The 12,295-nt window shown below is 44.7% G+C and overlaps 1 long non-coding RNA gene across 2 annotated transcripts in view; it reads left to right on the forward strand.

Moving 5' to 3' along the window:
- LOC310763599 overlaps positions 1-12,295 on the forward strand; it is a 34,112-nt gene that overhangs the window by 13,617 nt on the left and 8,200 nt on the right. Inside the window, exons 1-2 of one of the 2 annotated variants that reach the window (XR_014548703.1) lie at positions 2,474-2,575; positions 10,932-11,068. This is a non-coding gene — a long non-coding RNA (uncharacterized lncRNA). Of the gene's footprint in view, positions 1-2,473; positions 2,576-10,931; positions 11,069-12,295 lie in introns of those variants that run through there. The other variant, XR_014548702.1, reaches the window with a different exon arrangement.

Below are 12,295 nucleotides of genomic sequence, written 5' to 3' on the forward strand. Positions count from 1 at the left end.
GACTCCAACTCCTGACATTCCTGGGCATGTTGGTTGGGGCTGAAGTTGGAATTCAACAAGATCTGGAAATCCAGGATTTTCCTACCCCTGCTCCCAAGGTTTGCAACCCCACCCATGAATTTTAGGCATGGTTCATTCAGATGGCTTAATTCATTTAGCTTAATTAATCTATATACAGTGGTACCTCTGGTTACGTACATAATTCGTTCTGGAGGTCCGTTCTTAACCTGAAACTGTTCTTAATCTGAAGCACCACTTTAGCTAATGGGAACTCCTGCTGCTGCCACACCGCCGCTGCATGATTTCTGTTCTCATCCTGAAGCAAAGTTCTTAACCCAAGGTACTATTTCTGGGTTAGTGGATTCTGTAACCTGAAGCGTATGTAACCTGAAATGTATGTAACCTGAAGTACCACTGTACTGCTTTTCAAAAAACAACATTTTCAAGGAAATAATTTGCCCCCAGTCTCTTGCAGAGCAAAAAGGCCCTGCAATGTCCCAGGTGATCATGAGTTAGGGCGTGGGTGGTTTGCATCTATTTTTAAAGAACCAAGTGTTGTGTTGTACCTAACCCTGGAGGCAGAAGCAAATTCAGCTGGCTGGCACACATTGTCTTGTTTACCTGGGGTGGTTAATTCCCCTTATTAATTGGTCACATGTTTGAAAAGAAAATGTGCCGTTAAGACCTGCTTATAGAACACTCCCTATGGAATGCGGGCCAAATCAGATTGATCTTCCAACTGTGGTTTTTATTGCTGTGACTGTGCCAGACAAGGCTGTTGCCTATACTTGTCCAGAGTGTTGCTTATTATATTATATGTCATGATGAGTATAATCCACCTCATACAACAGACTAATAGTGGGGTTTTTTTGCCATTTGCATTCTGATCCTATGTGCGGTTATCGGGGGAAGCTAAATCAAAGTTCTGTCAGAATTTCAGGAAAGAATGCCTTAGTAATTTTGCTGCACTGGATCTGAAAATCTTTAGCCACTCCCACCCTCAGCAACAGCGTTCAAATTGGCAAGAACTAAAAGTAACAGTGAACTGGGAGACCAATCAGATCTTGTGCTGTGATCAGCTGCTTATTCCCCAAGCCAGCACACCCAAATTATGTTATTTGGCTAATATTTTGCAGTGGAAGTTTCCAATCACGCCAACACAGTGGACCCTCCAGATACAAACTTAATTCGTCCCAGGGGTCAGTACTTACTCCATAAAGTCTATATCCAGAGGCGCCACTTCTCCGCACACGCATGGCGTGATAGAGCACTTCTGCGCATGCATGCACAGCGAAACCCGGAAGTGTACACTTCCGGGTTTGCTGCATTCGCAACCTGAAATTACATTACCCGAAGTTAACGTAACCCGAGGTACCACTGTATCCTGTTTTGGTCCCATGGAGGAGTTCAGAGGCAGGTTAGTTGCCACAGCACCATGGAGAGCTCCTTGTAAGAAACTTTCTCCAACAAGGGTTGGGAGTGAACTGAACCCATTTGAGCCTCTGCCTCTGCTCCATCCCTCATAGGCTCTGTCCCCTTGTGAAGAACTAAAGGATCTTGAAAGGATCAGATCTGAAGATGGGCAGTTCTTCTGTGCTCCATGGCCTTCTGGCTGGAGAAATCCTTGCACCATTGGTCTGCCGAGATACTGTGGGGAAACAGTCTCAAGCTCAGTTTCTCAAGCTCAGGAGGAGGTGACCATGTGGCTCCAGTTTTATGGAGCCTGCTGCTGTAGTAATGGCATATGGTTCAGTGAAATTCTGTCCACCAACCTCACATTCAGTGGTCACCTCATCACCAGCATTAGGCCCAGAACCAGAAACCCTGTTTGGCTCCTTAGCTGGTAGCACTGTAGCCTCCAAGTCAGTGTTCTCACTGCTGGACTCTGAGGGTCATGACAACCATACACTTTCCTAAAAACAAAGGATCCACCTGTTGCATAGACATCCGAGGGAGCCTCAGCTGGAAGGATAAGGGCAGAATTAGCTCCTACCTCAGCTATGTTTCCTAATGTAGCACTTTGCTTATTTCCTTAGGAATGAGAGGAGAAGCATTCAGGGATACCAGTGTGACTGAGGAAGGATAGTGGTCTCTGCTCCTTATGAGCATTTAGGGGGTGGTCTATAGGTTTTGCTGCTTCTCTAAGTCTCTTGCTGACAGCAGTCTTTCTTTCATAGAACTTAAGGCAGTGGTGGCCAGACTTGGCCCTCCAGCTGTTTTTGGACTACAACTCCCATCATCCCTAGCTAACAGGACCAGTGGCCAGGGATGATGGGAATTGTAGTGCCAAAACAGCTGGAGGGCCAGGTTTGGCCACCACTGACTTAAGGGGACACAATTACATAGGATTAAGTTAATGCAACTTTACCCAAGGCACCTACAGATAAGACTACCCCAACAGTTTCCTATTAGGAAATGAGAGACAATAACATCAGCCAATAACATTCCTTTCTATTTATCTTTCTATCCAGTTCTTGTTTTCTGGGGTACTCAAGGGTACACAGTACTGGCACCTTCTTTTTCTTAGAAAAAAAGCACTGCTTAAAAGTGTGGCAGTTACTGTAACAACTTCATGGTGAGTAAAGGTAAAGGGACCCCTGACCTTAGGTCCAATCATGGCCGACTCTGGGGTTGTGGCGCTCATCTCGCTTTATTGGCCGAGGGAGCCAGCGTACAGCTTCCGGGTCATGTGGCCAGCATGACTGAGCCACTTCTGGTGAACCAGAGCAGCGCACGGAAACACTGTTTACCTTCCCGCTGGAGCGGTACCTATTTATCTACTTGTACTTTGACGTGCTTTCAAACTGCTAGGTTGGCAGGAGCAGGGACCAAGCAACGGGAGCTCACCCCGTCGCAGGGATTCAAACTGCCAACCTTCTGATCAGCAAGTCCTAGGCTCTGTGGTTTAACCCACAGCGCCACACGCTTTTTCTAGAAGAAAAGCACTTCTATCTATCTATCTATCTATCTATCATCTATCTATCATCTATCTATCTATCATCTATCTATCCGTCTATCTATATCTATCATCTATCTATCACATTAATTAAATTAAAAATATTTCTATCCTGCCCTTCATCAGTATAGACATCAGGATGGAGTGCAGAACACTAAAATAATAGCAACCCAGCAGGTCATACAATGAACAACAATATGCATTGAAACTGATCATCAAAAACAAAGAAAGCAGCTAAAAAACCAGAGTTTATCAGGCTGAGAAGCTGACCATGTTGATCCAGCCACTTAAAGGGCCTGATTTCTAGGCGTGCTGCCAGCTTCTATTGCTGCCCCACACCTTTTATCCGTCCTGCTCTTGGTTCATGCATCATGCTGCATGCCACATTCCTGGAACATGACTGAGAATGCATTGAGATCATGCAGGCAGAGAAGAAGTGACTGAACTGTGGGAAAAGTCTGTTGAAGAATTAAAGCCACTTGATTCAGCATGGGCACAGCAATTATATACACCGCCACTTTTATAAGATATCCCATGATTGCAGGTCAGGATTATCACATACACCTGGTCTGCTGCTGCCAGAGCTCAACAGACACTGGCAAGGAGTCGGCTTATTTCAGAGATGAATGTCTCTCAAGTACGAAAAAAATGTTGTTTTTCATACTTGAATGCCGCTCATAAAGGAAACTTAACCCAGAGTAATCACATCTTCAGTAAGAAATACAGCAACTATCCCATCCAATTCTTCTGATGTATTATTTGCCTGCTCCCCTTTCTCTCCTGATATTATCCTCACAGGGCATATGGTAGTCAATTGTTTTGTTTTTAGGAGTGTGGGGTGGGGTGTTCAGCTGGGCCAAACTCTGAGGTGATGGTCTTTGCCCACATCTCAGTTGGTAGACCATAAGACTCTTCATCACAGGTTCATGGGTTCAAGGCCCACACTGGGAAAAATATTCCAGCATTGCAGAGGGTTGGACTAGATGACGCTTGTGGTCCGTTTCAACTCTACAATTCTATGATTCCCATATTTGCAGTTCTTACTGGGATAGGATAAGTATAGGATATTCTGTTTTTTTAATGTTTGATGTTTTGTTGTACAGTGGTACCTCGGAAGTATAACGGAATCTGTTCCAGAAGTCCGTTCAACTTCCAAAACGTTTGGGTACCAAGGCGTGGCTTCCAATTGGCTGCAGGAAGCTCCTGCAGCCAATCGGAAGCCACAGAAGCAGTGACGGATGTTTGGGTTCCAAAGAACGTTCACAAACTGGAACAATCACCTCCGGGTTTGCGATGTTCAGGAGCCAAAACGTTCGACTGGCAAGGCGTTCGACTTCCAAGCTATAGCATATAAATAAAATTATAATGATAATTTTATATATAATTATAATTATGGGGGAAACCATAGGGAAAATAAAGTGTGCACCCTGATGTGTTTCATTTCCAGGTGCAGGTCTTTTGGCCACCACGTGGAAACTACTGGAAGCACTTCCAACACTGTGGAAGCTACATGTGGCTGTTAAACACACAAGTGTTGCTCAACACATCAAATAGAGAGTTACTACAGTGGTGGCCACCAGTGGCGTAGCGTGGGGGGTGCAGGGGGGGCGGGCCGCACCGGGCGCAACATCTGGGGTTAGGGCAAATCCATGGGTTAGGGGGCGCAAATCCACGGGTTAGGGGGCGCAAATCCACGGGTTAGGGGGCGCAAATTACTTGCCTTGCCCCGGGTGCTGACAACCCACGCTACGCCACTGGTGGCCACTACTACAAACAAGCAGCATTGTCATTGAGACTTTTTGTGTGGTGAGGGTGATTCTAGGTGTTGGGTGACTCCTGCCCTGTACAACTGGTGTGTGGAATTGCCAACATGTGGAAGCCATAAAAACAGGTCTTGGATGTCCTAGATGGAGTGTATTCACCTTCATTGCACCAGCAGTTTCCCTACCTCCAACCCATTCTCTTGATGTTTAGGAATGCAGTGAGGCAGCTGCCAAGGGGGCAGACAAGTATTGGGATTTTCTCAGTCTTCCAAAACAGGGATCCGGTAGTTGCACAATTTATACAAAATTACAATCAATACAGGCATTGCCTTTCCCCCCATATTTCAGTGGAAGCATGTCAGGAAGAACCCCTGTGTATTCTGCAGCCCACCTCCTTATTACAGCCATGCTTTCTTAGCCATCTGATCGCCCCCATTCTAACAAGACCTTCATACAAGCAGAAATAGTATTGGAATGCAGCCTTTCCTAAAAACTCATCATGTTCCATTCTGTGATTTTGTGCCAGTCGATGATCATGGCAGTGTGCCATAAAGGTAAAGGGACCTCTGACCATTAGGTTCAGTCGTGACTGACTCTGGGATTGCGGTGCTCATCTCTCTTTATTGGCCGAGGAAGCCGGCGTACAGCTTCCGGGTCATGTGGCCAACATGACTAAGCTGCTTGTGGCGAACCAGAGCAGCACACAGAAACGCCGTTTACTTTCCTGCTGGAGTGGTACCTATTTATCTACTTGCACTTTGACGTGCTTTCAAACTGCTAGGTTGGCAGGAGCAGGGACCGAGCAACGGGAGCTCACCCCGTCGCGGGGATTCGACCGCCGACCTTCTGACCGGCAAGTCCTAGGCTCTGTGGTTTAACCCATAGTAATCCGCAAAAAAATCCATTATCTTCACAGTTAGCTGTCATCTTTCATTTTTCCACCATATCAATTCTACCTGTGTTTGGGGTAAGTTGGCATGTGTGAAGAAAAGGGCTTAGTATTCAAATTTTGTCCTTGCCATATGGTCAGCTGCCACATCTCCTTCTCTTAAACTTACGTGACCCACAAATGCACCCTCAAAGACTGCTGAGTTATTCCTCCCAGGAGACGCGTGGGTCAAAACTCAGATTCCAAAAGCAAATACTTCCTCCCAGCTGTTCTTCCTGCCTCTATATTATTTTTTAAACATTTCCAGTAATACATGGAAATTTGTTTGGTTTGGGTTCCATTCCAGTCATGATTGCAGTTGTGAAGGCAGCCTGGGAGAGTACAGCTGCAGAAAAATGGTTTGTTGATCATACATGCCATTTTCTTATGAGTCATTTCTAGTTAGTGAGGAATGTGTCCCCCCCTCCCCAATTTAATTTTTTAACTTTTAAGGCAAGAATACCTGGTATTAGTTGCAGTAAGGAGCCCCCATGAGGCCTAACCTCTAAATCGGGGTTGGAAAAGGAGAACACACTCAATATTTCCAGTTACACGAATCTTGCTTGGGGTGGACACAGTCATGTCCAAATTCAAGAATTCGGGTGACTTGAATTTCAAAGGAACAGCGAAGTGGAGACAAAAACAAAACGATTTTCAATTTGCTAACATTTTCAGCAGTGCTGGGAATATGATTGTATTATTATAATTGTTATTATATATTATTTTAGCACTCCTTGCAGAAATACACCCCAATTCATAAATGATATAACAGATCAACTTGATAGGGGGGAAAATATGATACATTACAGCAATAACACCACATAAAACATGTTTTTGATCTACTATTCCTATAATATATGGTATCATTTTATAGGCCCCATTGACTTCATCTGTGGTTTTTGTGCGATTTCGTCTGTGTTTTTTGCCCTCAGTTGCCTGAATTCAGGGATATCAGCACATAACCAAATCTGATGGGCTTCAAAGCTTTGTGTGCATGGTTTGATCCATTGTGTGATCCCAGACTGGATGGAATCTCCCTTGTGACTAATCTAGGAAAGAAGACAAAGGAGCTCTGTGGGAGCGCTCTGTGGGAATGCTGCAACAGCAACTAAAACTAGTTTGATTTTTAGAAAGGGGGAACCCAGGGCTAAACTGAGTTTACTCATACCTGATGTGTACCTTGCTCTTCCTCCAAGTGGCTCAGGGCAATGTTCATGAAGTCATCCTACTTTATTCTCCCAACAGACCTAGTAAGATAGGCAAGCCTGAGAAAGGGTCAATGATCATTTTCAAGATTAACTGAGTGAGAATTTGAATCCAGATTACCCCAATCTGTGCCCAAAACTATGTTCACTACACTGGCTCTTGAATTTTAGATACAATTTTCAAGTCAATTAATTGAAGGTTGAGGTGTTCAGCCATCCTTGCCTTTTTGTCCTCCTACTTTGGCCGAAGGGTGAGGTACACTTAGACAAATACCTGAGCGATGCAGGAGAACCAAGGATTGAACAGGTTGTGAGGACAGACACTCTTGTCCTCACTCAGTAGCAGTTAATGGATTTGAAGCCTAAAGTTAAGACTCATCCAATAGGAACACATGCAACCTGGCTCTCCAAGAATTTGAGTCCCCAGAGGCTTCATTAGTTACAATCACTGATGAAGATGCAGCCAAGCTTTAAAAGTTCATATCCACTTACTGTGCAGCTGCCCAGTGGCCCATTTTTTTAAAAAAAAAATCTTTGTCAGAATACCAGTTGTTACCACCATCCTGGATGCAATTCAACAATCTATCTAGGTTACCCAGAAGTGGGCTATACTTGCTATACGAATGCAATCCTATCTCATGCCAGCATGGAGAGCCAGCATGGTGTAGTGGTTCGGAACAGTGGACTCGTAATCTGGTGAACCGGGTTCGTGTCCCCGCTCCTCCACACGCAGCTGCTGGGTGACCTTGGGCTAGTCACACTTCTTTGAAGTCTCTCGGCCCCACTCGCCTCACAGAGTGTTTGTTGTGGGGGAGGAAGGGAAAGGAGAATGTTAGCCGCTTTGAGACTCCTTAAAGGGAGTGAAAGGCGGGATATCAAATCCAAACTCTTCTTCTTCTTCTTCTACATGCCACCTTTATCTGCTGAGGCTTCTCTGCCAAGAGGCAGAGAAGGTTGGATCGTGGGATCGCAACTTACACACCCACTAAAGGAAGAGCTGCTGGCTATCTTTCTCAACCTGTTGTTTATCTCCCCTCCCTTCTTGACAGCTGAGCCTTCCCTGGAAACTGAGTCACTAAGAAAGAGAGATAAGGGGAGATGGGTTGAAAGAAGCAACCACCAGCAGCTACTTTTCCAAATTTTGTTTCTATTCTCTCCTAACTTACTCTGCTTCTTGGGGTGTGGGTGTGCACAGTGGATAGCCTTGGGATTGGTGATTTTAGCATTTGCTCTGGAGAGACCTGTGTGCTTGATTATTATTTTGGGGGGGGGTATTGTTATTGTTGTTTAGTTGTGTCTGACTCTTCGTGACCCCATGGCACACTGTCTTCCACTGGCTCCCGCAGTTTGGTCAAACTCATGCTGGTAGCTTCAAGAACACTGTCCAACCATCTGGTCCTCTGTCGTCCCCTTCTCCTTGTGCCCTCCATCTTTCCCAACATCAGGGTCTTTTCCAGGGAGTCTTCTCTTCTCATGAGGTGGCCAAAGTATTGAAGCCTCAGCTTCAGGATCTGTCCTTCCGGTGAGCACTCAGGCCTGATTTCCTTAAGAATGGATAGGTTTGATCTTCTTGCAGTCCATGGGACTCTCAAGAGTCTTCTCCGGCACCATAATTCAAAAGCATCAATTCTTCGGTGATCAGCCTTCTTTATGGTCCAGCTCTCACTTCCATACATCACTACTGGGAAAACCACAGCTTTTACTATACAGTGGTACCTCAGGTTACATACGCTTCAGGTTACATATGCTTCAGGTTACAGACTCTGCTAACCCAGAAATAGTACCTCGGGTTAAGAACTTTGCTTCAGGATCTGTCCTTCCGGTGAGCACTCAGGGCTGATTTCCTTAAGAATGGATAGGTTTGATCTTCTTGCAGTCCATGGGACTCTCAAGAGTCTTCTCCGGCACCATAATTCAAAAGCATCAATTCTTCGGTGATCAGCCTTCTTTATGGTCCAGCTCTCACTTCCATACATCACTACTGGGAAAACCACAGCTTTTACTATACAGTGGTACCTCAGGTTACATACGCTTCAGGTTACATATGCTTCAGGTTACAGACTCTGCTAACCCAGAAATAGTACCTCGGGTTAAGAACTTTGCTTCAGGATAAGAACAGAAATCATGCTCTGGCAGCGCGGCGGCAGCAGGAGGCCCCATTAGCTAAAGTGGTGCTTCAGGTTAAGAACAGTTTCAGGTTAAGAACGGACCTCTGGAAAGAATTAAGTACTTAACCCGAGGTACCACTGTACGGACCTTTGTTGGCAAGGTGATGTCTCTGCTTTTTAAGATGCCTTGGGATAGCCTTGGGATTGGTGATTTTAGCATTAGCTCTGGAGAGACCTGTGTGCTTGATTATTATTTGGGGGGGGGATTATGGGATATGAATTAATGGCTTTAATTGTATTGGTACACTGAAAATCTATGTGATCTTGTTATGTCTTATGAACAAACAAATTCAATCTGAACTGTAAGATGAGTTGTATGTTTGTACAGTGGTTAATACTTCCATGCCCAAATAAGAATTTATTTTGTTTGTTTGTTTGTTTGTTTGTTTGTTTGTTTGTTTGTTTGTTTTTTAAAAAGGCTGAGCCTGGTCAGAATTGTTTGCAGATGAGGCTGAAGTCAATTCCAATCCTGAAAGTCAGAGGTGCTTTTAACCTCCGGGAAGGTTTTGTTTGTGTATGTGGAGATTTGGATTAGACCATTACAAAAGCAAGATTTAATTTTGCCCTTAGATCCTTCTGATCTTCATTATGCCATCTTACCTCTTCCTGAGTTTATGCTCTACCCTTCAAGCAGATTCTCAGAGCAGCTTACAGCGCTAAAGCAAAAGTACCATCCCCAAAGCATTTAAGAGCATAAACACACCACAAACAAAAAGCAGCACAATCCTAAATCTAAAAAGAGCTTTACGTTTAATACCTTTTCGCCAGAGTAAGCATGCTGGAGAGCAGAACCTGCTTTGTGTGCACCTTTTGAAATGCTAATGAGCCCATGCAACCCAGCCTTTCCTTTTATTTGTTTAGCTTCCCTTAACCATTTTGACCTATTTTCCAAAGAGATTGGTCTAGTTGGCATCTCAGGAGACTCCCTCTCAGTCTTTCCATGAGTCACACAGAGATCCTCAAACGCAGTACTTTTGATTTCAGTTGCTCAGGTCTATTTCAAATGATGCTTCAGAACGAACATAGCAAGCTGCCTTATAGTGAGGTGCTTCCAAAGTGTTGCTATTTTTGGGTGGGATTCAGTCACATCCTGGCAAATCCAGGTTGCACGGTTCTAATTGTGCAACAAACTGGCCTCCCCAGCAAAAAGATCAGACTTTTTGCAATAAGGAAAGCGATGGAAATATGCATTTGAAACAGTGGAGTGGCACTTGCTTTGATGCAATGCTGCCATCTAACCTCTCTGCAAACAAATCGGAACCTAGGACCTTCTGCACATAAAGCGAATGTTCTGCCCCTGAGCTGTATATGATGTCAGGTATGGGATGCGGGTGGCGCTGTGGGTTAAACCACAGAGCCTAGGACTTCCCGATCAGAAGGTCGGTGGTTCGAATCTCCGTGACGGGGTGAGCTCCCATTGCTCGGTCCCAGCTCCTGCCAACCTAGCAGTTTGAAAGCACGTCAAAAGTGCAAGTAGACAAATAGGTACCGCTCTGGCGGGAAGGTAAATGGTGTTTCCGTGCACTGCTCTGGTTCACCAGAAGCGGCTTAGTCATGCTGGCCACATGACCCGAAGCCTCCCTCGGCCAGTAAAGCGCGATGAGCGCCGCAACCCCAGAGTCAGCCACGACTGGACCTAATGGTCAGGGATCCCTTTACCTTTACCTATGGGACAGGCAAGGGCAGGGCTTGGCTTAATGAGTGTTGACAGGCACTGCCAATCAGCTGGTTGCCTGCACAGCTCCTTCGTAGCTGGCTGTCAGCTCTTCAGAAGCCCGGTTCAAAGTGCTACACAAAATAGCACTTTGGGAGAGGGGCTTCTGAAGACATCTGTTAGTGTGCTATCTTGCCCTACACTTTGAATGGGACTTTTGAGGCATGAATGGTGACCTTTGAATCTTTGAATTGTAGGCTTGGAAGGGACCACGAGGCTCATCTAGCACAAGTCTTTTGCCCAACGTGGAGCCTGAACCCACCACCCTGAGATTAAGAGTCTCATGTTCTACTGACTGAACCATCCCAGAGACTTGACATCTTCATGACTTCAGGTGGGTGGAGCAGAGTTTGGAAAGTCAATGAAGGTACACAGAGCAGCACAATGCATTAGAAGAAGTGTAAATATGCTTGCTCCTCCTAACAAAGAACAGATGTCAGTGCTACACCAACACTAGTCACCCTCAGCACAAACAAAAATGGTTATCTGAAGAAGTGTGCATGCACACGAAAGCTCATACCAAGAACTAACTTAGTTGGTCTTTAAGGTGCTACTGGAAGGAAAAAAATTTTTTTGTTTTGACTATGGCAGACCAACACGGCTACCTATCTAAAAATGGTACTAGTCTTGTTTCCATCCATTTGCCTTTCATGACTGGGTTAAGAAGAGAAAATCCTGTTGGATTTGGTTTCCTCTGCGTGAAGTTGGGATGGACTAGGAAGAATTACTGAGGTGTTGAAGGATTAGCAAACCTCAAGACAAGTAAAGCTTAAGCATTAATCATTGATAGACAGATCCCAGGGCATCCCTAGGGATTGCTAACAGCTTAGAGATTGCTTGAAAGATAAAGCAGTATACAAGTTCAATAACTAACTATTCTCCCTATAAGTTTCACACTTCTTGCGCTAACGTTCCTAGTAATAGTCCCATTAAGAAAAAGTATAATGAAAGTAATAAAAATATGTTAACCAAACAGAAGAAAACACACAACACTAAGCTGTAGATCAATTTAATACACCAAACACTGCTGGAAAGCCGTGGTGAGCAGGTGAGTTTTAAGCAGACAACCAAAATGTCAGCACTAAGTGCAAACCTGATTTTCATTGGAAGTACATTCCAAAGTCTAGGTGCCACAACACTAAATATCCTGGGCTTAGTGGACTTAAAAAGAACCTCATGGGCGCGCAGCACTACTAAACATATCTCTCACGAGGACCAAAATGACCAGGCAGGGGTACATAATGTAAGGCTTCCTTGTCATTGCTGCTAATCGGTCAGATTCCCACATATTGTTTGGATATGCACTATAGTGTTTTAACATTCTGAGAAGTGCATTAAAAAAAACCCCTGATGGCCATCTTGATACAAAATTTATAAAATATTTAACAAAAGTGGTTCTTACTGTATTTTTAGATCCCTTCAGTTAGTAAATGGGTAAACACAAAGCACTTGCTGTTTCAGATTTCATGCCACTTAGGCTGGAATAAGCCTCAACTGGAGCTGTGGGTTAAACCACAGAGCCTAGGATTTGCCGATCAGAAGGTCGGCAGTTCGAATCCCC

Source organism: Podarcis filfolensis (assembly GCF_964270895.1).
Source record: "Podarcis filfolensis genome assembly, chromosome: 5".
Classification (NCBI taxonomy): domain Eukaryota; kingdom Metazoa; phylum Chordata; class Lepidosauria; order Squamata; family Lacertidae; genus Podarcis; species Podarcis filfolensis.